The sequence below is a fragment of the Ascidia mentula genome, chromosome 6, assembly GCF_947561715.1.
Source record: "Ascidia mentula chromosome 6, kaAscMent1.1, whole genome shotgun sequence".
In the NCBI taxonomy this organism is placed as follows: domain Eukaryota; kingdom Metazoa; phylum Chordata; class Ascidiacea; order Phlebobranchia; family Ascidiidae; genus Ascidia; species Ascidia mentula.
The window spans coordinates 20,390,811-20,415,811 of NC_138571.1; the positions used below are offsets into that span (position 1 = coordinate 20,390,811).

Below are 25,001 nucleotides of genomic sequence, written 5' to 3' on the forward strand. Positions count from 1 at the left end.
AGCAATTATGCAAGGAAGTGCTCAGTGCGTGAGTTTGTTGATTGTTAATTGCGCATAACTGCATTGTCCCGTCTAGTGAGGTCTCAACAACATCAGCAAACGAATGCAATGAAAAGAATGCTGTTGTTATGTACATCATTGCCAAATACACCACAAAACTTTGTTAGGACAAACTGATTTGTCAATTGTTGCGATACAGAAGTCACTTTTCCTTGGTTTCTTACGTCACCCATTGTAAAAAGGCACCTGCCACAAGTCACGTAATGCTTCAGTGATCGCAATGCGTCGACCTAGACACGCGGGGATCACGCATTCATCACGTGGACCGCTTGGTCTTTCAACAAAATTTGACGTACTTCTACGTCAATTAACATTGTGGGCTAAGTTTCTTTTGTAGATACAAGTCAGCCGCACAGAAAGTGTTGAGAATATTTGTTTATGATCAAAGTTGTTTTTTGATAATAAGGGAACAAACATATCCTTGTAAACGAGTTTTGCAGGCGAGTTAACCATCGCAAATTACATCTGGCATCTCTACTTGGTTTAAACTTCACCTTCAACTCTATCAGTTATAACTTGTCCAAGCACAAGTGACATTAAACCACGGTCAGCTGCAATACAAGCTTGATCTGAACTGGATAACGTTACGTTTCCAACCACACAGACCCGAGCAAACTCCAAGCAGTAATCACGACGCAACTGTGACTTGCTTAAAACCTCCTTCAAGTTGCCGGAGACCTTTGAATTTCCGAGGACCGAATAACGTCACTGATACGAAAACACGGCGTATCAAAATACATCCATGCAAAGGAAGTCGGTTCAAATACCTAAGTGCGTGCGCTCGTTTGCAAGAGTTCGTAAAACCTGCATTTATTCTGGCTTTGAATTCTCGCTCCCTTTAATCGGTGCAATTTGGGTTGGTTATGGAACAAGACGCAGTTAAACTCAGTGCAATTTAAGCTGTTCTATATGAATACTAATGGTTGACACTGAATTGAGATGAAATAAATATGTTGGATGACTTGGACGGTGGCAAAAGCCGCTTAAATATACAAGTTTTACATGTGTTGCGACTTATATGCCAATTATGAGCCTCAATCCGGTACTTAACAATATTATTTATGATCGATGGGAAATCCTATTTGATTAACGAATTTGACATAAGATTGCACGTGAGTTCTAATTGTTGTGTTTTCCTAACCTGACTTTAATTGAAACTTGATGCAAACATTCCAACAATATTCATTTAAAATGAACAATTTTGGACACGAAATTAACATGCGCAATTATACCAACGCCAAACTGAGTGAATTTACGCCCAAACGCACAGACAAAATTGAACAGAACCAAATCACAAAACCGATGAACTGAGATGAGCACAGTACAGCAGCGCTGCCCTGCCTCGGTCCTCAGCTAAACGCACACGGAAAGTTACAAAGAAAGGTCGGTTACTGAAAGACGATGAAGGACAGTCACATGGGAAAACTTAAAGTCTCAAAGCGACCAAGTCACTTGAGATTAATATGACGCAAAACAGCTGTTAAACCATATCACACAAAAGCCAAAAAAAGACACAAATCACGTGAATGGTCAGCTGTTGCTATCGCTAAATTTTGAAATGAAACCCGTTTGCCAAGACGATCTAAAAATACCAATTACTCAACCCAGTGGACTGAGACGCCAAAATGACAACTGGCCATGCAACCTTAAGTCCATTAATGCAACCGTTGACATGTAATGCAAAATCACGTTACAACATGTACATATTCAAATGAAATATTACACACAAATATTTTCGTATCTTGCTCCTGGTTTTCAGGTGAATTTCTTTTCTCACTTTAACATAACCAGGCGGATGACGGATCGCTAATATTAAAGAACTTATGCGTGTTTCTTTTCCTAATCCTATGCTTTCAAACAAACTCTTACAAACGCAACTATTCAGATACCAAAAATAAACCTTTTAATGCTTTGTCTAATATTAATATAATGACTACAATCGCTCAACATCCTATAGAACGTTGGCAACACAATTGACGTCACGACACAAAACTGCAAAAAAGTGGGGAAATGCTTCGTTGGCGCTGAGCGTGAAGTCAATTCAAGTTTGTAGTGAGGCGTGAAGGAATGTGGTTGTGGGGCAAATGGAGTTGCACTGGTTTCACTAAATGGGCGCCTGACTTTATTAAACGGACTAATGTTAAAAACGACAATAAAACGTACATACAATTCCAGTAGTAATACATGCTTTCGCATAGCAAGGCAGGATCGCCCCACTTGGGGGGCAGTGAAAGCGTGATATTACTTCTGCGTTGTCTGATTACTGTGGTGGAGATCCTCTACGCATGTGAAGGTCGCCTGACAATCCAGCTCGGCTGCAATGCCTTGGCTGCGAACCCTGTGAACTTTACAATTCCAGTAAACGCCCGCCACTAAAAACAACCGTACAGCTCAACGCCCATCTCAAGACTAACGGGTTATACACAGCACTTCTTGCACCGGCTAATCAACCAATCAACTGAATGTTCAGGCAGGGGAAGATACAGATTCAATCGATGGTCTCAAAGTGGTTGATGCTTTATTAAGTTGCGCAGTCAAGCTTGAGACAAGCAAAACACTCGTTCATGAGGCGGCAACCGCAACACGAGAAAGACAATGGCACGCTTCGATGCACAGGCGAACACTGTGGTCGCCATCATCTAAATTTTACTTTTCGCCCCACCTAAAAGATGTGCACAGAGGTAACAAGTTGTCAAACACTCTTTCCCACTGGTTGATTTGGTCACACACACATATATATATCAATGGATTGGTTATTGTTGTATCTGCTTTGGTGATGCTAGCTGGAGCACAGGAAGGCGCATCTTACCGATATTTTGTCTTTTCAGAGTATGACGTTCATCAGATTACCAACAGTTCGAAGTAGTTTTGCCTGTATTGATGATCACTTACCATTGCTTCCAGAATAATGAACACAACATTACGGCAAACAACCATATTTGAGGGTTTTGGGATAAAATGGCCTCCAATTTAACATATTCAGGGTTAAGTCCGTCACCACTAGTTACTTGGAGATTTGATGTAATGTAAATCGTCTCCTACTGAGTGAATTTGCCCTCCCTTGGGGCGTAACGTTAATAATTGTGGACAATATCAGCATCAGCACTCGCAGGACAAAGCACAGCCTGCTGTTCCTTCGTGAAGTCGATATTGAGTTGATTTATTTGCGAAAGATAATTGTAGACCCAACTGCTACCTTTCGGTTAAAAGATTGAACACGAATTTAAACAACAAAACGAAGTTCTCCATGTAAGCGAAAAGTTCAATAAATACTGCATGTATATCAACCTGCGCTGCTCTGGAGGGACCGACAAATCTGTCCCATCTTTTCAAATATAAAATATGCATTTTTTCTGGCTTTGAATTCTCGCTCCCTATAATCGGTGCGTTTGGGTTGGTTATGGAACAAGACGCAGTTAAACTCAGTGCAATTTAAGCTGTTCTATCTGAATACTAATGGTTGACACTGAATTGAGATGAAATAAATATGTTGGATGACTTGGACGGTGGCAAAAGCCGCTTAAATATACAATTTTTACATGTGTTGCGACCTATATGCCAATTATGAGCCTCAATCCGGTACTTAACAATATTATTTATGATCGATGGGAAATCCTATTTGATTAACGCATTTGACATAAGATTGCACGTGAGTTCTAATTGTTGTGTTTTCCTAACCTGACTTTAATTGAAACTTGATGTAAACATTCCAACAATATTCATTCAAAATGAACAATTTTGGACACGAAATTAACATGCGCAATTATACCAACGCCAAACTGAGCGAATTTACGCCCAAACGCACAGACAAAATTGAGCAGAACCAAATCACAAAACCGATGAACTGAGATGAGCACAGTACAGCTGCCCTGCCCTGCCTCGGTCCTCAGCTAAACGCACACGGAAAGTTACAAAGAAAGGTCGGTTACTGAAAGACGATGAAGGACAGTCACATGGGGAAACTTAAAGTCTCAAAGCGACCAAGTCACTTAAGATTAATATGACGCAAAACAGCTGTTAAACCATATCACACAAAAGCCAAAAAACACACAAATCACATGAATGGTCAGCTATATCAGCATCAGCACTCGCAGGACAAAGCACAGCCTGCTGTTCCTTCGTGAAGTCGATATTGAGTTGATTTATTAGCGAAAGATAATTGTAGACCCAACTGCTACCTTTCGGTTAAAAGATTGAACACGAATTTAAACAACAAAACGAAGTTCTTCATGTAAGCGAAAAGTTCAATAAATACTGCAAGTATATCAACCTGCGCTGCTCTGGAGGGACCGACAAATCTGTCCCATCTTTTCAAATATAAAATATGCATTTTTTCTGGCTTTGAATTCTCGCTCCCTTTAATCGGTGCGTTTGGGTTGGTTATGGAACAAGACGCAGTTAAACTCAGTGCAATTTAAGCTGTTCTATCTGAATACTAATGGTTGACACTGAATTGAGATGAAATAAATATGTTGGATGACTTGGACCGTGGCAAAAGCCGCTTAAATATACAATTTTTACATGTTTTGCGACCTATATGCCAATTATGAGCCTCAATCCGGTACTTAACAATATTATTTATGATCGATGGGAAATCCTATTTGATTAACGCATTTGACATAAGATCGCACGTGAGTTCTAATTGTTGTGTTTTCCTAACCTGACTTTAATTGAAACTTGATGCAAACATTCCAACAATATTCATTCAAAATGAACAATTTTGGACACGAAATTAACATGCGCAATTATACCAACGCCAAACTGAGTGAATTTACGCCCAAACGCACAGACAAAATTGAGCAGAACCAAATCACAAAACCGATGAACTGAGATGAGCACAGTACAGCTGCCCTGCCCTGCCTCGGTCCTCAGCTAAACGCACACGGAAAGTTACAAAGAAAGGTCGGTTACTGAAAGACGATGAAGGACAGTCATTAATATGACGCAAAACAGCTGTTAAACCATATCACACAAAAGCCAAAAAAACACACAAATCACATGAATGGTCAGCTATATCAGCATCAGCACTCGCAGGACAAAGCACAGCCTGCTGTTCCTTCGTGAAGTCGATATTGAGTTGATTTATTAGCGAAAGATAATTGTAGACCCAACTGCTACCTTTCGGTTAAAAGATTGAACACGAATTTAAACAACAAAGCGAAGTTCTCCATGTAAGCGAAAAGTTTAATAAATACTGCATGTATATCAACCTGCGCTGCTCTGGAGGGACCGACAAATCTGTCCCATCTTTTCAAATAAAAAATATATAAAATATGATTTAACATTCCAAAAGACTTTAATTTGGGCCTCATCGGGGTTCCAACTAAACTACGTTATTTTGCATTTCAGGCATTTCGCATGCTGTCCATAAAACAACTGGCTGGAACACTAGTGCACTGGCCCAACATCGATAAAGACATTGTGAACATGTGTCTTAAGAGCTGTACATCTTAAGCCAAACATAAAAACATGATGCCGAATGCTCCCGTACATCCGTGGTTGTTGACCAAGAAGCCATGGAATTAAGGTCTCATGAATCCGTCCTTTAAATGTCAGATGTATAAAATTCCAAATAAGGTCACTTTCAACTCGATACAAAGTTACAACTTCACTCTTATGTTTAAATGTAAGATGGAAAGGACTTGAAAAAATGTTGGTAGGAACTGTTGGATCTTCAGAAGATGGTTGTTTTTGACAGAGTATCTTGGCATTTCCAACATCATTAAACTGTGTTAAAAGTGTGTCGAGACAGTCTGCAACTTGTTTGTACAGCTTGCGCTCAAAGTACAGTTTTGCACCAGTGTCTTCTTATCTGGACAGGGATTCTTTGTTATTTAAGTCAGCTCTGAGATTGTGCAATTTATTTGAAATTCTGTTCATATTAGTTAATGCTGCATCACCCGTGATGAGATTCACCTTTTGCTTCCTGCTATACAGAGCTGATATAAACCTACTTTCTTCAGAGCATGCAGGATCATTTAAATAATCTGAATCAACTTTTAATTTTGCCTGCATTAGTTTCAGCTTTTGGTACTTGTTAAGGGAGTTACTTTCTTTGACAACTTCCAAAAGAGACTTTGTGACTACAGTGCACTCTGGTGCCTCGTTAGGTTTAGTTGTTGAATTTTGGGCTGCAAGGGCTTCTGTTATAACTTCAGAGGACACTCAATCTGCCTTTAAATCCACAATTTCTTTGTTCTTTTCCCGGTTTGTTTTTTGTTTTGAGACTGAGGCATGTCGATTCTTTCCAGCAGATGAAATTCTTGTTCCTTGTGACTCAACCCCAGTTTTTGATTTCATCCAAACCCTGTTTTTTGTCAAACTCAACTTCTCAATAGTTTTGTTTGTTTTCACCATAAACACCTTATGCTTGGGGCAGTTTCCTCTCGTGCATAATCTGCATCCTTGTTTTGTTGACTGGGTTGGGGCAGAAGAGGAACGTTTTGATGATTCTCCACCAGTTTCTCGAATTAATTTAGCTTTTTGAAGCATGCTGTCGACACTTTCAATTTCTTTTTGAAGCTTTACATTTTTTTCAACTGTTGGTTCTTCTTCTGTGGTTAGTTGACTTTGCTTGCTGTTATGTCTTTCTTTTACCCATGGCTGTAGCAAGCTTTCTGAAACATAACACACGTTCATTTTTTCATGTTTATGTGTCACAGTTTAAACATTTCAAATTCGCACTCAGCAAAATTTTTTGTAAGGTAATACTGAAGCAGAATAATAAAAAGGTGCACTCTAGTCCGAGGTTCCAGACTGGGGTCTGCACAGGAGGTCTGTGAAGATATGGCAGGAAATCAAACTTATGTTGTGTAAAATTGCTACAGTGATTTGGGAGCTTTGCAGTTGTTGCTCAATTTTGTCAATTATAGTTTTTCAAACTTACAGTCTGTCGAGTTGCTGCTAATAAGATCTGCCGTTTTGCATATGCAAAAAACTTATAAATATGCCGGAGAAAAATATATTCACAAATTCACATCGGAGTTCGGTAGCAAAGAGTTTCCTGCTCTACACAAACACTTACCATATTTTTCAGCGCGATATCTTTCCAAAGTCGTCCTTACATCAAGCGTTCGATCAAGAATTTCGAGAAACACTTTAAGGTTATTCATTATACGAACATGGAATCGAAGAAAATTTTAAACTTTCCTTTCTTCAACTCCTTTTATCGCTAAAAAACTCCACGCAGGGGAATAACCACAATTTTTAACTTTAGATATAGGAAATAATTGTTATTTTAATTTCAGCCAAAATATAATCGTTAAAAGATTGAATGGAATTATCTATATATTTATTTTATCTGAAATTCCACAATTATTTGAATCTACAAATTTAATTTATTGCACGCTCCAATGGTTTTGAGGGCACCATCCCTATTTTTAGTGTTATCAAAGGAAACGTTCTGAGAACCGAGTTGGCGTTTGCGTTTCGATGGGTTTTGCTTTGGCCAGCACGGCCGGGTGGCCACCTTTTCGTCACATGCAGCTTGTCGCAACCCATCACCTCCCAGTGCGACTGGCTGCGATCCTACGGCAGACGGTGATTCTCCGTGAGGAAATCATCTTTACATGGGTGCCTGACTCGATAACCTTTATGGTTTTATCGGTGCCCATGCCATTTCATTTCCTTGTATATTGTTCGTCGCGTAGTTGCTTTTCTCGCAAAATAAACATGATTTGATGATTTGATTTGATTTGATTTGATTTGTTAGTTGTATTATATGCACTCTGTATTTGATCTGTATTAAACACTATGGGATCCGTATCAGTATGAAATCCCCCAAATCAAGTTCTGAGGTGTTGCATCAAACTTTATATTATTCTTTGTTATTCTTTGTGTATCGTAATTAGGTCGCGTACATGCGCATATGTTATTTCGAGGTAATCGCTTTGCTTCACCCACACATATGGGGAAAATCTCTGACATAACGCAAGTAAATGTGGATCATTGTTAGGTAATGCCTAACCAGCATTTTAATGGTTACGTCATGTTATGCCAACCTCATATAATGTCGTGCGGATATAACTAAAATTTTTTTATTGCGGGACTAACGGCTTCTTGCGGGACTAAGTACTCGAAATTGACTTAACATCGGACGTGGATAATCCTGAAATTCCTGTTGATGAAGTCTCGCCGCATGGCAGACGAAATGTCGTAAAATGCAGCACGTTTATGCCAGAAGATCAGCGGATAACCCTATTTGTTGTCTGTGATGTAGGATACGGTATAACAATGATTTTAAATTTCCTGTTGTCATGTTTAATTCCAAAACGTAAACTTTTGTATAAATTGATCAACTTGTCAATAGGAAAACAACAGGATAATTACATTTATACAGAATGGTGTTTTCAGTGAGCAATCACAGGGCTATCGCGCTGGTCGCGACGCATTCACTCAATGCACACATCTCTTTCACTATACCGGACAACGAGTCCGAAGAGCAGCACATGACTGCTAGTCGCACGGCGCAACTGACGCCTCAACTTCGCAAGTGACCAGACGCCATACACTTGTTTACTGAGCCTGAAGTCATGCATTGCTCATAACCTTTATGGTTTTATCGGTGCCCATGCCATTTAATTTCTTTGTATATTGTTCTTACGCGTAGTTGCTTTTATTGCAAAATAAACATGATTTGATTTGTGGACTGTATCGAATGCCAATCCTGGAAATTACTAAAGACATGTTTGATATTTTTTCACTGTTGATTCGAACTTTTGACACATGACAATACGCAAAGCTATTATTATTTGTAAACTATCCTCAGGATTTTGTCCTTGTTGTTTTGCGCTTAAATTAAATGTCACTTGCTTCATTGCAACAAAACCGAAGCTGTTTGTCACGTAAAAATTGAAATATACCAGACAAGTCATATTAACGCGCCAAACCTATGTAGAAACTTGGGCCAAGGAAATTTAAATTGTTTGTTCGAGTATCTGTACAGATTACGACAACCTTTCAACGATCTCCATAAGTGTACGCTTAAATGCTACGATTGATGAAGATGTTCGGAATGATTCAACCTCAGCATGCTAATCCATGACGCACGTACAACACCTTACAACCACCCGGCAAACATTTTCGAACCGGGGGACTCCTGCAGCAAAACTTTATATTATTCTTTGTTAATTGTGACAAACTGTATTTCCGCCGCGTATACGTGCATAAGGTGTTTCGAGGTAATCGCTTCGCTTCTCCCACACATATGGGTAAATCTCTGACATATGGAAATCAGCTTTGGGTTCAATAATCAAATCGACGTTTTAATAATCCTGTCCATATTAATATTTTTTCCCATTTCGACCACGATATAAATATCGCCACGACCATAAGCTAAGAGGGGAGCGAAAAGAGAATAAGCTAAGCGCAGACTATGACAGAGGGTAGACTTTGACAAGTGGGGAGAAGGCTGCATTGAGCGCCTACGTGTAGTGGTCTGAGGTATGTATTATTGTTCTAATTGAAAGGTTGTAAAGGTAGTTCGTGGCAAATATTCTTTTGATAGTCTTCGGAGTCGGGAGTGTTTTCTTTCTGCAAACGTGAGTCCATGCAGTGTTGTTATGTTTTGCCCGTTCAGTTGCCTGCCTACCTCAGAGCTTTCTTGGTTGCAACTCTTTCTCAAGTTGCACTGATGATGGAAACGTTTGCACATAATGTATAGCAGCATATTAGCTTTGGATTTCTTGTTTAAAGTTTTGAGGCTTTTCAGCATTAATACACATACTGAGTAACTTGCGTTTTTGCCAAAGAATGTAAATTCGGCTTGTCATGCTTTAAAACATTTTAATATTTTGTTTAAACTTTCAAAACTGTTTTCTACTCTTTTACATTTGCACCCGTCTTTCTGACGCCATCGCTGGTTATCTCACTTGCGTTACGTCATTCATCTTTCGCTACTTCTTCTTAGTCTGCTTTGTCGCGTAATCGCAGCAATTATCTCTTTGTTTCCGCGTCATCTGTGATATGTTCCTATATATTTGCGACACTTTCCACAAATAAACATATCCTAACATTCGGTCCAACTCAGATCGCATTGTGGTTTCTTGGGTTACAACATTTGGTCTCCTAGATCCTAACATGTGGTCTCATGGATCACAGAGATCGCAGTTTCGTCTCAGAGTCCATGCATTTGGTCTTAGAACTTAGTTAGATCCAAGAACTAAACACTGATGACGATACGAACCAACATGATGTCAGACCGAGACTTTCTTGGCAGGCTTGCTGATGGGTCGCGAAGGTGGAAACCCTTTTCAAAAACATTTCCTGCGGCTTATGACCTATGAAGGCACACTAGTACTAAATATTCAAAGAAAAAAAAACAATAATTACAGCTGCATTGGACAAAACACAGCAAGATCTGAGGAGCCTTCAGGAGGATATTATGCCCTATAGGATAGCAGTAACAACTCCCAGGGGGCAACCAAAGCAACTTTCTCGACAAAAATGTTTTTACCATTGCACAGAAAAAGGCTTGGGGACAACATTGAATTGCAAATTGCATGAGGTTTTTGTGATTTACTTTTTCACAAACCAATCGACACTTTTGAAGACTTTTTCACTAAAATAATCTCCGACCTGGGGGCAAAATACTTTTTTTGACCCGATTGCGTAGACAAGAGGCGGTCCTAACTCGACAAGTCAAATCAAGGTCTACTTCTGTAATTCAATTTTTATCAAAATTCCTGTGAACAATTCTACAAAACTTCACTCTCTCCATGCCATCTACATTCTGCCATGGAATGCAACCGGCAGACGCATCAGACGCGTCTGTGTCCTCCACAAACTGCTGTGTTAAGTTTGTTTATTACACAAGAGTGTATAAGGTCTAACCTTGGGAGGCGACAAGAAAATGATTTGTAAAGGAAAGCCAAAGCTAGTATGCTACTCATGCCGAAGCAAACGTTTCAAACACCACTGTGTTCATCATCAGTGTCAAGTAAGAATGAGTTGCAGCAAGGTGTGCGCAGAGGGAGGCAGGTAACTGAACAGACAAAAACAACAACACAAATAAAACACGTGACAGACGCCACTCGAACGCCCACGGCCGTGACGTCATCATTTGGGTTTCAATAAGGACCTGGGTGTTGACAAGAAACCTTGTTACACAATTTACCCTCACATTAAACCTTTCCCATAAGTTGGTGAAATGGCGACGAGATATCCGCGCATTTCTGTAAATATTTGCGGTGAATTGGCGTGACTGCATTTTTGGGGTTTATCAGAGAAAGCCAAACTGAACTGAATCAAATTTACTGACATCCTCGAATCAGAAATCAACTGTCAAATCTGATGGATCAATGTTTATGTTTACATGGATTATCAACATAAAGCATGGAAACGGTTGCATGCGATATTACAACAACGACATGATATACAAGGAATGATAAAACGGAATATGTTGTCAATATCTAATTGACACGTTGACATAATTTTATGGAAGAAGTGGCATCCGAAACACACAAAATGTAATAATAAGTAGTGTCGACGTCATATTTGCAATTATTATGTTGTGTTTTTCTGGCATCAACCGTTTTTTTCATTAACGTCGGATAATAATCACGCTGTAAACCAAGTTAAACTGATTTACGGCGAACGTGCTATTCGTTCGTTGACACTTCCAGCAACAAGCCGCCTTTTTAAATGAGTCACGTGGTAATCCGAACTTAAATAACCTGGTATTTTCTATATAGGCCACATGTCTTTTGCGTAAAAAAGATACGAAGGGACAGAGGACAAAGGACATATAGGACAGAGACTTTTTGTGCGCGTGGTTTGTAACGTGTTATTGTTAATCCTCGTGCGCTTGTTTATTATATATTAAACTGATCGATTGACTTTGTGTTTGATAGCAGCCCATTTATCAGGAGTCAGATATATGGCAGTGTTAGTATAGACGTTTTAAGTAACGCCCTACAAATACCATGATGATAACAAACATGCAAAATGGTGAAGTTTTCGCTACTAACATGGAAAATGTAAGGATTTGTGGAATAAAGTCGGTTTGGAATAATTACTTTCCTGTTATTTACGATTTAAAGCCTTCATCAAAAGTGGTGAAAGTATTTACAATGTCTGTCAATAATTGTGAATCAACACAACGTTGCCACCTCACGGACGGGCGAAACGGGATTTCCCCGGTTCGTCGTGATATGGTTGAAATAGCTTTTCAGACATGTTTGTTGCAAATATCATTCCTTCTGAACTAAAATAGTTATCAAGGCATTGTATAGAGGTATGTTAAAAAGCAAGCAAAACATATTCCATCAACAAAACGTTTGTTTCGTGCACGACGTGCTTCGGCAATGCTACACACGTCCTAAACTATCAAAATTCTCGGTCTTTTGCCAAATCTACCAAAAAACAATATGCTCTTAAGGCCCGTTTACACACGAACACAGTATGGCACGGTACAGCACAGTCTGGGACACACGGTGTTTACACTACTGGAATAATCGAGCACGACTACGGGGATTTCCCTGTAATGAACACGAAACCGACAAGTGAAAGTGACAAGTTACGTTGATAATTTTTCAAGGATGTCAATCTTGCCTTGCATTTCTCGGCCCCGCCAGCGTTATTATAAGTACAAATTGAAGTTGTTGCTATTGGCTGTACGTATTCTTTAACAAAAAGCATGTACTGTTTTACATAGTTAAGGCATGTACTGCTTTTACGTAATTTTTTGCGACGCAAGGTAACACTACAGTATGTTGAACCAAACAGCACAGATTATGAAAAAAAAGATGGTATAATTGAACCAATGGTTTTTCACAGCAGCATCCCGCTTGGACGCCGTTCTACACACCGCTTTGTAATGCAGTTACGGCACCATTTCACACGCTCAAAACAATCGCTCACATGTCAAACGCGGTCACATCACACAACCACAACTAAAATAATATATGTCCTCTCCTTTTAACCCTTTAAGCGCCACGCCCTATAATCAACAATTGAAGATTTTTCATTGTTTAAGTTCAGGAAGCTATAACTTTTTATCTACAAACGCTAGACTAAAAATTAAAACACAAAAATCATATACAAATTCATACTCTACACAATCATCGCTTTTCCAGTTCAATAACTCCATGTTTTGGAGTAGTTATATCCAAAAATGTAACCACCCCTACTAAAATAGCTTCCAAGCCATAGGTACCCTATTTAAAATTTCCATAACTCCCGAAATTGTGCGAATTTTAAAATAATTCGACTGTTGACTGAATAAGTGTGAACACCAAGACGCAATGAAGCGAAAAAGCTGGGTCGCTGCGGTCGCTGCATTTGATATTTTTGAGCGACTGTACTGTCTAGTAAACTGAAATTTTAGGGAGTTATTTTGGTATAACCTACTTATACTGTTAGTTATTGCTTGTAAAAGGGCTTGTAAACTTTATAACACAGATCAGGCGTTTGCTAACTGATAGCAGATGAATTTGACAGCACTTCTAAAAGATTTTTTTTGTTTGTTTCTTTTTGTGTTCAACTGGTAGTGTATGTCAGCAAGTTGATGAAAAAGAAGGCATAACATCAATGTATATTGATAATTGAATAGACAAGCCTTCTACCAGTGCATATAAACCTTTTCCACAACATAACAGAGACAATGTAGAAAAAAAAACAAGGAAAAAAATCAGTTGTATGAAATTGAAGCTACCCTAATTACTGGGTGACGCCCACAGCCACACCCACAACTGTTGGATACTTGAACAAATTGCATGAATATGGTTCCATATATGATGCTTTAATAGCAAATTATACATCAGGGATGTTACAGAGGTGACTGTGACATGACCAAATCATCATCATTGAACTTTTTGTGGTTCTGTTTTGGATATACCCTTCCGAGAACAATTGGCGATTGTTATGCAAAGAAAAGAATATGAATAATTGAATATACAAGCCAACTACCAGTGTATAAGCCTTAGCCACAACATGACAGAGACACTCTAAAAAAAAGACAAGGAAAAAATCAGCTGTATGAAATTGAAGCGATCGTATTTACTGAGTCACGCCTTCAACGACACCCACAACCCTTTGATTCTTGAACAAATTGCATGAATATGGTTCAATATATGATGCTTTGATAGCAAATTATGCATCAGGCATGTTACAGAGGTGACTGTGACATGACCAAATCATCATCTTTGAACTTTTTGTGGATATGTTTTGGATATACCCTTCCGAAAACCATTGGCGATTGTTATGCTGAGGAAAGAATTACTCAATTGTCTATTGTCCGGAAAGCAAAACCAGTGTTATGGAACCAGAATAAAAACCTGTAACTATAAGTAATGAAGGTGTTCTATTTTTTTGTAAATTGGTGTTTTTTATGCTTCGGCGAAAAAAAAAAATTTTTTTTGTTTATTTATTATAATTTTTTTGTTTATTTTTTTTATACTGCACCCTCCTAATGTTTATTTCATGTTATGTACATTTCTTCCTGCTATTTTGTTGTTTTGTACGCAAAAAATACAGCAATACCACCACAGTCAAAATTTGCATGCGCACATCTCGCCATTGTGACGTCATGGAGAGAAACGGAAACCGCCGATCGAAAGCTGAGACCCTCGCGCACAATTCGTATGTAGAACGTTTCGCGCTACTCCCAACGGGTAGTTGGCCATTTAATTGGACATGCAATCAGACCACCTGCTGTGCTGGTTTGTTCATAATGATAATCATCATCAAATGAATGACTAATTAGTCAAAAAATTTCAATGCAAATGTATTTTTTTTTTTTTTTCAATAAACTTCACGCTTCAAGTTGTCTGTTGCTGAAAACCTTATGTCTCTAGGCCAATCACAACGGAATTGATAATTAATCAAAAAAAGCACCTCGCTTAAAGGGTTAAGCAGTCGCCTTGCACTCTCGCATTAATGTGTGCCGAAATGTGCCCAACTGTGCCCGAATTTATGCTCGTCGAGCAAAAGCGAGCACATCCCAGCTCAGACCGGCACATTCCATCCCAGCACAACTCAGCACGCGCGCGCAATAAAACAAACACGGAATCGTCTGTAGTGTAAACGGGCCTTTAGTGTGTAACAACGTTTTTGCGTAAACAAACTTAATATTAGAGTTATAATATTGCAAAGTCTTCGTGAAAACTAATGTTGAGTAGCCACGCATGAAACGGAGAAATCCCGTTTCGCCCATCCGTGAGGTGGTTTAAGTGTCTCCCGTTCGTAACACTGGGATGAAAATGTACGCACAGCGACACCACGTGGTCACTCTCTAGCATTACAAACGCGCCATTAAAGTAACTCGCCAACGAACAGTGATGTTTCCACTGCAGTCAGTACAGTTTAGCTGTTTAGTAATTGTAAGGGGAAACAAAGTTTGCCCCCTGTTGCATTTCATACCGATGTTGACGTTTGCACACTTCAATGGTTTTTCGGGTGCTTTCCCTCATATTTGATTAAAGGTGCCGGTTTTAAACTAATTTCTGGTCAAAATGGCGGCCTTGGCTTCGCTTTGCGACGCTTACGGCAGTGATTCTGATTTTAGCGATAACGACGAGCAAAAGTAGATCAAGCTGGCACCAAAGTGAATTTGCCTTTACCGCAAGCTATTTCTTCATGGTTTGGAGACACCAAGTCGTTGAAACCCCAGGAACACCGAGGTCGAATCCGGTCGTTCCCCCACGAGCACGGAAATTGGGCAACGTATGTTTACATACCGTACCCTTAAAAGAAGTTTGGATGAATTTAAATTCAACGTTGAAAAAACACTCGAAAGCAGAGAAAAAGGGTATTAAATTATCTGCTTCAATTATTGTGTACAGTTTTAAATGTTTGTGCATGAATTGATAGAATCGACATGGCATCTTGTGGATGATTTCCATGTGAGTATTTCAAGGACTAATGTCATACCTCACCACTGCATAGACCCTTTAGTGGAGTCCCAGACAAAATTTAAAACGGTTTCGAAGATTTTCAATCACATTATCATCTGATGATTTGAACATTTATGTGAACGATGAAAAAACAAGATCATTTTGTGGGTTTAAGGTAAGTGTAACGGACAGAACTGAGTATGATTTCTGTGGGTGCACTCATGCGCGGAAACTTATTTTGTGTTTGGGTTGTGCGCGTGCTTGTAATGTTGAGTTAGTGTATCCATTGTAATCTAGTTATTTCTACGTTATTTTAATGCCTTCTTGGCTGTGATCAGTTGGATTCTAGTTGAATAAAGTGGAGCCGTGTAGGCATTTAGTTTTAAAACGTGTTTATTCTAGTTTTATTTATCTGTTTGCTGTGAAACTGCAAATTGGAATAAAAGGTTGAGAATTGCACGCATATAAAAAAGTACACGGCAATTAAGGATTTGTATCCTACATTGAATTTAAAACTAAAGTCAAAACTGCATTGTTTTGAGTTACGTCTGTGATCTGTTCACATTGTGACGTAATACGCAACGTGCATAGTTGATTGGAATGGATGAAGCAGGCGAGGAGCCCAATGTTTCTAAGGAACTGTTTAAAATACTGGACGTTGTACGCTCGGGAAATGGTTCTTTAGGGAGATCAAACGCTTCAACAAACTGTGGTTCCTTTGGAAAAAGTTTGCGTTCCAACAGCTCGCGTGCATGTAGACTTGTTGATGAAAATTCACTGTCACTAAAGTATGCTCAGGAACAAGTTGCCATTGAGGAAGAAAAACTGCTTGTTGAAGCTGAACAACGTCGTTTAACGTTGGAAGATGGACAACGTCGTTTAACGTTGGAAGATGAACAACGTCGTTTAACTATGGAATCTGAGCGTCGACGTATAGAACTTGAAGGTAAAATTAAGAGCTTTGAATTGAAAAAGCAAATGGCTAAAGCCAGGGAAGAGGTGGCACAGGCCACACTGGCTGCTGAACATGTCAGTGAAAGTTGCTCTTCATCAGTTGATATTGCGTTAGATGGTACACCAGCAAAAAGGTTGCCAATGAAACGTTTGACGTGCTTGACTAAGGCTTTCGATGAGCGTTTTCATTTCGGTTCATGATGTTTCGCCAACATCACCTTTTCTATACTAGGAAGACCACATGTTAATGATGCATCTATAAATGTTCGTGCTGATCACGAATCACCGCTTGTTGCATCAAACTCGTTGGGTCCACTGTCAGAATTGGACGGGGCGCATAAAGATTTGCCGCCGTCTCGGAGGGAAACTGGTATTTTGCCTGCAACCGATACTGATATTCCAGGCAAAGGGAGAAACGCTGACGTGGAATATGGGACTCTTGATCAAAGCCCTATGAACCAACCTCTTGGACCTGCAGTATCAGGTACTAGACCGACTTCAGATATGGTGTTTTTTGCTGAAATGATCAAACAAAGTTTTAATTTGCCACGCTTGACCATAGAGAAGTTTGATGGTGACCCGTACAACTATCACAAATTCCTGAATGACTTTGATCGTCAGATCAATCAAACGAACCTTAGTAACTCTGAAAAACTTAGTTACCTTTGTGAATTTTGCACTGGACGTGCAAGGTCTAACATTGTGGAATGCAAAAGTTTGCCATCTGATATGGGCTATTCTGAAGCATTGAAAATACTACACCATCGTCATGGACGAATTGAATTGGTGGTTCGTGCACATATGGACAAACTGATTGGAAGGAACCAGCTGCGAGAAAATGACTTTCGAGGTTTGCAAATGTTTCGTGCGCAGGTAGCCGAAAGTTACAAATTGTTTGGAAGATGGAGTTGTCGCTACACGCTGGACTTGCCACAGAATTTGGAGGCTGTGGCTCAGAGAATGCCACCGGATTATATTGCACAGTTCATTACAAAGTGTTCAAAACATAGACTCAAAGGAATATCTCCAACGTTCCAGACTTTGCTTAATTTCTTGGAAGTTAAGTGTGAAGACATTCTGTCGCCGATGATGAAATACCTTGTGCGGGACACTCAAAAGACAAAGGTTAGGAACCAGTTTGGTAAACAATCTCGAAGTGTGTTTAATACGGTTGTAGCGAACACGGAGTCTGATGGACATCATTGTAAAGGGTTGGTGGAATGTCGAGATTGCGGTGGACGACATAGCTTAAAGGATTGCAAGTCATTTATAGGACGGTCCCTCAAGGAGAAATACCAGTTGGCCCGTCGTTGCAGACTGTGCTTTAAGTGCCTTGGGGCTGGACACTACATTGATGCATGTCCATCTGAAGAGACATGCCAAGTAAAAGGTTGTGGCAAGTTGCATCATACACTGCTACATTGGAGCAAGATTAACAATGCATTGGGACAGTCACGTAAGGGGCGAAGCTCAAGTGCCGCCATTGACCCAGAGACGGTAAATGGGGTCGGTGTTGTTGCTTCAACGTCTACTGCTCGATCATTTAATGTGCGATTGAAAGTTGTGCCCGTCAAGGTACGTACTGTTACATCGGATAAATGTGTACTTACATATGCATTTTTGGATAATGGTGCGAATACGACCCTGTGCTCTTCTCGTCTAATGGATAAACTTGGGCTTAGTGGCAGGTTGAATCCTTTGTCTATTGAAACTATAGCGGGGATGCATAAGATTGATAGTTGTTGTGTGACTCTTTCTGTTCATGGTGTGGGACAACACGCTGAAGTAGTCTATGACCTAACTGATGTTAGGGTTGTTCCGAAATTACCCAGCTTGGCTGGGAGCATTCCTGTTGGCGAAGACAGTTTAAGATACCCACATATTAGCCATTTAGACTTACCCGTGGTTCGAGATGGTGTGGTTGATTTATTGCTGGCAGCTGATCTGCCTGAAGTTCATGAATATACAGAGATTATCCGTGGAGGTCATGGAGAACCTGATGCATTACATACACCGCTTGGATGGTGTCTGTTTGGTACAGAACGCAACAGGGGAGAGCCTCAAGCATCAGTAAATTTTGTACAGACTAGCTGTGATCAGTGTGGTCAACTTGATGAAATATTTGGACGAGACTTCATGGATCAGGGAGGTCATAAGCCCACATACTCATTGGAGGACAAGCGGGCTCTTGCTGTGATGGAAAGCACGGCCACTTTGGTGGATGGACATTACCAAATGAGCCTGCCCTGGAAGTCTGATAACCTAAAGCTGCCGTACAATAGAAATATGGCAGAGATGAGACTAAAGAACCTTATGCGTCGCTTACAGAATGACGAGAAGCTTTGTGAGCAATATAAGAAGAAGATTGCCAATTACATTGAAAACGGATTTGCTCGTCGGATTCCGGATGAATGTCTGAAGCGTACTGATAAAACGTGGTATATTCCTCATCATGCCACTGGGAAGAAGTTTCGCATTGTATTTGACTGTGCAGCAACGTTCAAAGGAACATCTCTTAATTACAATCTGTTTCACGGCCCTGATTTGACCAACTCTCTTGTTGGTGTGCTTTTACGCTTTCGCCAAGACCCTGTGGCAATTATAGCGGATATTAAAGCCATGTTTCATCAGGTTAGAGTCCTGCCTGTGGATTGTGACTCTTTGCGGTTTCTTTGGTGGCCTGCAGGTGATTTCACAAAGCCACCAGTTGATTATCAAATGATGGTCCACCTGTTTGGAGCAACAAGTTCTCCCAGCTGTGCAAGTTTTGCATTGAAAAAGACCGTGTCGGATAACAGCCATCTTGTTGGTGAAGATGCTGCAAAGAGTGTTTCAAACAATTTTTTTGTGGATGATTGGCTGGTGTCAGTCGCTTCTACGAAGCAAGCAATTACCTTGGTAAGGGACGTTACCACAATATTGGATATGGGGGGCTTTCATTTGACTAAATTTGTAAGCAATTATTCAGAGGTTCTTGAGTCACTTCCTGGCTCAAACCACAATATTTCCTTCCTTGATTTAGACTTTGAACACCAGTTAGTTGGTCGTACACTGGGTGTCCGATGGGACATAGTTAAGGATTCTTTTGGGTTTAGAGTAAACATATCACCCAAGCCATATACCCGTAGGGGGGTTTTGTCAATGATGAGTCAAGTGTACGACCCCTTAGGTTTCATTCAGCCTTTTCTTCTGCCCATGCGGTGCCTTCTGCAGGGTCTTTGTAACTTAAGTTTAGGATGGGATGACCCCCCTTCCTTCAGATGCATTAGTGCACTGGGAAGAGTGGCTTAGACAATTGCCTCTGTTGGAGCACCTGCACATTCCTCGTTGTTTAAGGCCACCTTTAGGGTTTACTTCTGTACAATTACATTGCTTTGGGGATGCTAGTAATTTAGGATATGGTGCAGTGTGCTACCTTCGATTTGTTGACTCGGTTGGTCATGTCAGTATTTCATTAGTTTGCGGCAAAAGCCGAGTCACTCCCTTAAAGCCCGTTACCGTTCCGCGGCTGGAGTTGGTAGCTGCTGTTATTACAGCGAAGCTCGGTGCTATGGTGGTGCGCGAGTTGGATTACGTCATCGACAACGTGATGTTTTGGACCGATTCGTTGACCGTGTTGCACTATATCCACAACACTTCAACAAGATTTCAGACATTTGTCGCCAACCGTCTTGCTGTGATTCATGACTTGTCGAAGCCTTCACAGTGGCATCACGTTGGTACCAAGGATAACCCGGCGGATATTGCTTCGCGTGGTGTAATGCCGAAGGAATACAGTAATGTACGGACGTGGTTTGAAGGACCGGAGTTCTTGCAGAAGGAGGCGAAATTTTGGCCAAGCCGGCCGAATTTGGAAATTGGTTTATTCCAGGACGATTTGGAGATAAAGAGGCAGCGGCGTGTGTATGTCACGATTGCGTCTCCCGATGTGCTGCATCTTTTGCTGCTTCGCTATTCGTGTTTCAAAAGGCTACAGAAGGCGGTCGCGTGGTTGCTGCGTTTTAAACGGTGGATAATTTGGAAATTCTCTCGCCGAGAGGATAGAAGACCAACATTTGAAGTTGAGGGACTTACCACCTACGAGATAACAAATGCGACACTGAGCATTGTTCGACTTGTGCAACGAAAGTCATTTCCGGAGGATGTAAGATGTTTGTTGAACTATGAGAGTTTTGCAGAAGCTTTGCACCATACTACTACACCCAATTACAAATCTAATTTGTGTCCTCTCAACCCGTGTCGCGTTAAGGATGTACTGTATGTTGGAGGACGACTGCAACGAGCGAATTTGGACCAAGAACGTATGCATCAAATCATCATGCCGTATCGGCACCATGTCACCGAATTGCTAGTCATGGACTGCCACATTAGAGAAGGACATTGTGGGTTGCTACATGTTCTTGCTTCTCTAAGACTCAAGTACTGGATAATTAAAGGACATTCCGCGGTGAGAAGTGTTTTGCGGAAATGCCTTTTGTGCAAATTAAGGAGCGCTAAACCCGGGACGCAGATATTGGGGCAGGTGCCTCTGGAGCGAGTTACAATTGGAAAACCTCCGTTTTCAAGTACTGGTGTAGATTATATGGGGCCTCTCTTTGTGAAGCTTGGAAGAAGTCAAGTTAAACGCTACGTTTGTGTTTTTACGTGTTTATGCACAAGGGCAGTGCATTTGGAAGTGTCTCCGTTACTGGATACCTCGGCGTTTATTAACGCATATCGTCGTTTCACTTGTCGCCGTGATGTCCCGACTGATATGTTTAGCGACAATGGAACAAATTTTGTCGGCGCAGAGCAGGAGCTTCGGGAAAGAATCAGTCAATGGAATCAACATCATGTCCATTCAAGTTTGCTGCAAGTTGGGACGAATTGGCATTTTAACCCACCAGCGGCCAGTCATCAGGGAGGAATATGGGAGAGAATCATCCGGTCAGTTCGACGGATTCTGTGCGCTTTGCTTGGGAGCACTTCTTTGACCGATGATACCTTAACGACCTTAATAAGTGAGGTAGAACGTATACTGAACAATCGTCCGCTAACATCAGTTAGTGACGATGCCAAGGATTTGAAGGCTCTCACACCAAATGGGTTGTTGATCAATTCGCTTCATCCTTCCCTCTCTCCTGGAGTTTTTTGCAAGGCAGATGGTTATCGTCGATCCTGGCGCATGGCGCAGATGTTGGCTGATCGGTTTTGGGAGCGTTGGATGCGCGAATATATGCCTTTGCTCCAGGTGCGTCAGAAGTGGATGCATCCTTCGCGAAACCTTGCTGTTGGAGATTTAGTTTTAATTGCTGATAACCAGACACCACGCGGTGATTGGCCAAAAGGATTGAATGAAGAGGTCTTCCCCGACAAGGAAGGATCTGTTCGCAGAGTGTGTGTTCGTACTGCGCGTGCTGTATTCAAACGCGATGTACGTAAGATTTGTCTCCTGGAGGCAGCATGACTTGTGTGTGGTGTTGTTTAGTGTTTGTTCTGCCGTATTATTGATTGTAAATAATTATGTGGTTATTATTTAGGGGTCGGAATGTAACGGACAGAACTGAGTATGATTTCTGTGGGTGCACTCATGCGCGGAAACTTATTTTGTGTTTGGGTTGTGCGCGTGCTTGTAATGTTGAGTTAGTGTATCCATTGTAATCTAGTTATTTGTACGTTATTTTAATGCCTTCTTGGCTGTGATCAGTTGCATTTCTATTTGAATAAGGTGGAGCCGTGTAGGCATTTAGTTTTAAATCGTGTTTATTCTAGTTATTTATCTGTTTGCTGTGAAACTGCAAATTGGAATAAAAGGTTGAGAATTGCACGCACATAAAAAAGTACACGGCAATTAAGGATCTGTATCCTACAGTAAGGGTGAAACTTTTTTGACAGTATTTCTTGTCTTGATTTGGCATCAGATTGTTTGTTATTGTTTGCAAACAATTCCAGATTTCAGGGCAACCTGCAGTTCAACAACTGAATAAAGTCGTTCAGATCGTGGATAAAGCATTCATGGATTTTCATTGCAAGCCTTACTACACAAACCCATCCTACCACATGAGTATTGCTTGGCATCTCAACCAATTCACAGAAGAATCCAAATTATTTTCAAAACTTTCATCAAATTGGAACAGAATAGAATTGGAGAACCCTGAACTTTTTACAATTGATGTGGATGAGGTTGTTTGTAAAAGTGGCAACAAAATGTTTTCATGTAAACTAAGTTCAATCAGTTGACATTCACAATAATCACATGGACATCGGTATTGTCACCATTTCATGGGACTTTCAGTGAGTTTTTCCACTTTTTGTGATCGAGTTAAATTCTTGTTTAGCTCCAGATTTGAACTGCTACATTAAACTTATAATGTAACATTTTGTTCTTTTTATATAATTTATGTTTAACTTTTATTATAAGCAATGTGGAGCCAATAATATGAATTGGTGCCCAACGGATGACGGTGACTGTATAGTCACCACAAAGTGGAAGTCTTTGCTTGGCCGTTTGGTCTGCAAAGTTCGTCTTATAGTCACACCAGCTGCACTGATGAGACCTTTTAGGTCGAAACAGTGGCCATCTGTCTGCAGCTTATACACAAATTCATATTATTGGCTCCACATTGCTTATCATATGATTATTGTGACACGGGGCCTGACGGCACTATTGGTTAAGCTTGCTTGGCCGTAGTGTTTCCACCTTGTTTGCTCCGTAAGGTTGCACCTAGTTTGGTGCCCAACGGATGACGGTGACTGTATAGTCACCACAAAGTGGAAGTCTTTGCTTGGCCGTTTGGTCTGCAAAGTTCGTCTTATAGTCACACCAGCTGCACTGATGAGACCTTTTAGGTCGAAACAGTGGCCATCTGTCTGCAGCTTATACACAAATTAACTTTTATTGTTTGTCTCATACAGGTTTCATCACAAAAACCTGCCGTGAACATTTCTAAACATGAGAACCAGCGGTGTTTATAAACGTGATATCATGAATTGCTGAACAGCCGCAAAATGCAGGTTTTTAATTTGAACTGTTTATTATCACGTTGAGTTTATGCCGACCTAAACTCCATACATGAAGTAAAAACTGTGTTCAAATTTGTTTAAAACAAAATTGATTGTAAAGAAAAATGCATATGAGCCATAACGAACCATATGATTTGACACTGTTGAATACCAAGCAGTTGTTTGGGCATAATGCGCTCCACAGTGGTTCGTCTCCATTGTTTGGTGCCCAGTTACGGGTACCCAACTGACTTACGTTGAAAAATATCTGTTCCTGGCTAGTTTGCGAGCTAGTCCTGGGCCACAGTCACCAACTGCACTTATGAGACCCCTACAAGTCTAAACCATCCACTGTGTCCCCAGGTCTATTTCAATAAGGTTGGAATAGGAAAATTTGGGCTAAAAATATTTGTTTGTAAAAGAAACAGAAAACAACAACAGTTGAACTGAAAGAAAAAGTATTAAAATTGCAAACAGATGTTGAAGAAGCAAAAGTAAATATCCTTGAACAATATAGCAGGAGAGAATGCATTGAAATATGTATGTTCGCAATTTTAATACTTTTTCTGTTGTTGTTTTCTGTTTTTTTAACCAAAAAAATTTTTTGTGTAACACAAACTAAAGAAGAATGCACCGACCAAATTACAATTGCCAAACACGTGGGAGTATTGATTCAAAAAACTGATATAGCATCTCACACAGAATACCTGTGAGAACAACAAGCAGCTCATCAAAATAATCCCCACCGATAACTGAAAGTTTTCTCAAGGAAAATCAGGAATTAAATATTTTTCAACAAATCAAATCTGCATTTCCCCAACTCCAAAGAAACAACTTCCAACCTGCAAAATGTTTTCATGACAGAAAGTTTGACAAGACAAAACTGAAAATTATATATTGGTTGACATGTTTGTACAAGTAACACGAACAGTGCAATATTTTCTGTGTGGTAATCATTCCCACAATACTTGGCCACTCTCTGATTATCTGGTAAAATTTCCCCTCTCCAGCTGGCGAGAGAGGCTGAAATGGCCAGGGAAGCGACGTAGAACGGATTGGAGGAGGACGCTGAGGGTCTTTCTTCACCCCCACCGCCCCCACCTTGTGAAAAAATGTACAGCCCCCGCAAATCAATGGATGGCGAACACGTGGGTGCTTGTGTGTGCTACGTTTTTG

The 25,001-nt window shown here is 40.4% G+C and overlaps 2 protein-coding genes across 2 annotated transcripts in view; both read right to left on the reverse strand.

Annotated features, from left to right (window-relative positions):
- The window catches only part of LOC145907419 (uncharacterized), a 292,577-nt gene that overhangs the window by 149,793 nt on the left and 117,783 nt on the right, over positions 1 to 25,001 (reverse strand). The window lies entirely within an intron of this gene.
- The window catches only part of LOC145907457 (ficolin-2-like), a 162,231-nt gene that overhangs the window by 47,301 nt on the left and 89,929 nt on the right, over positions 1 to 25,001 (reverse strand). The window lies entirely within an intron of this gene.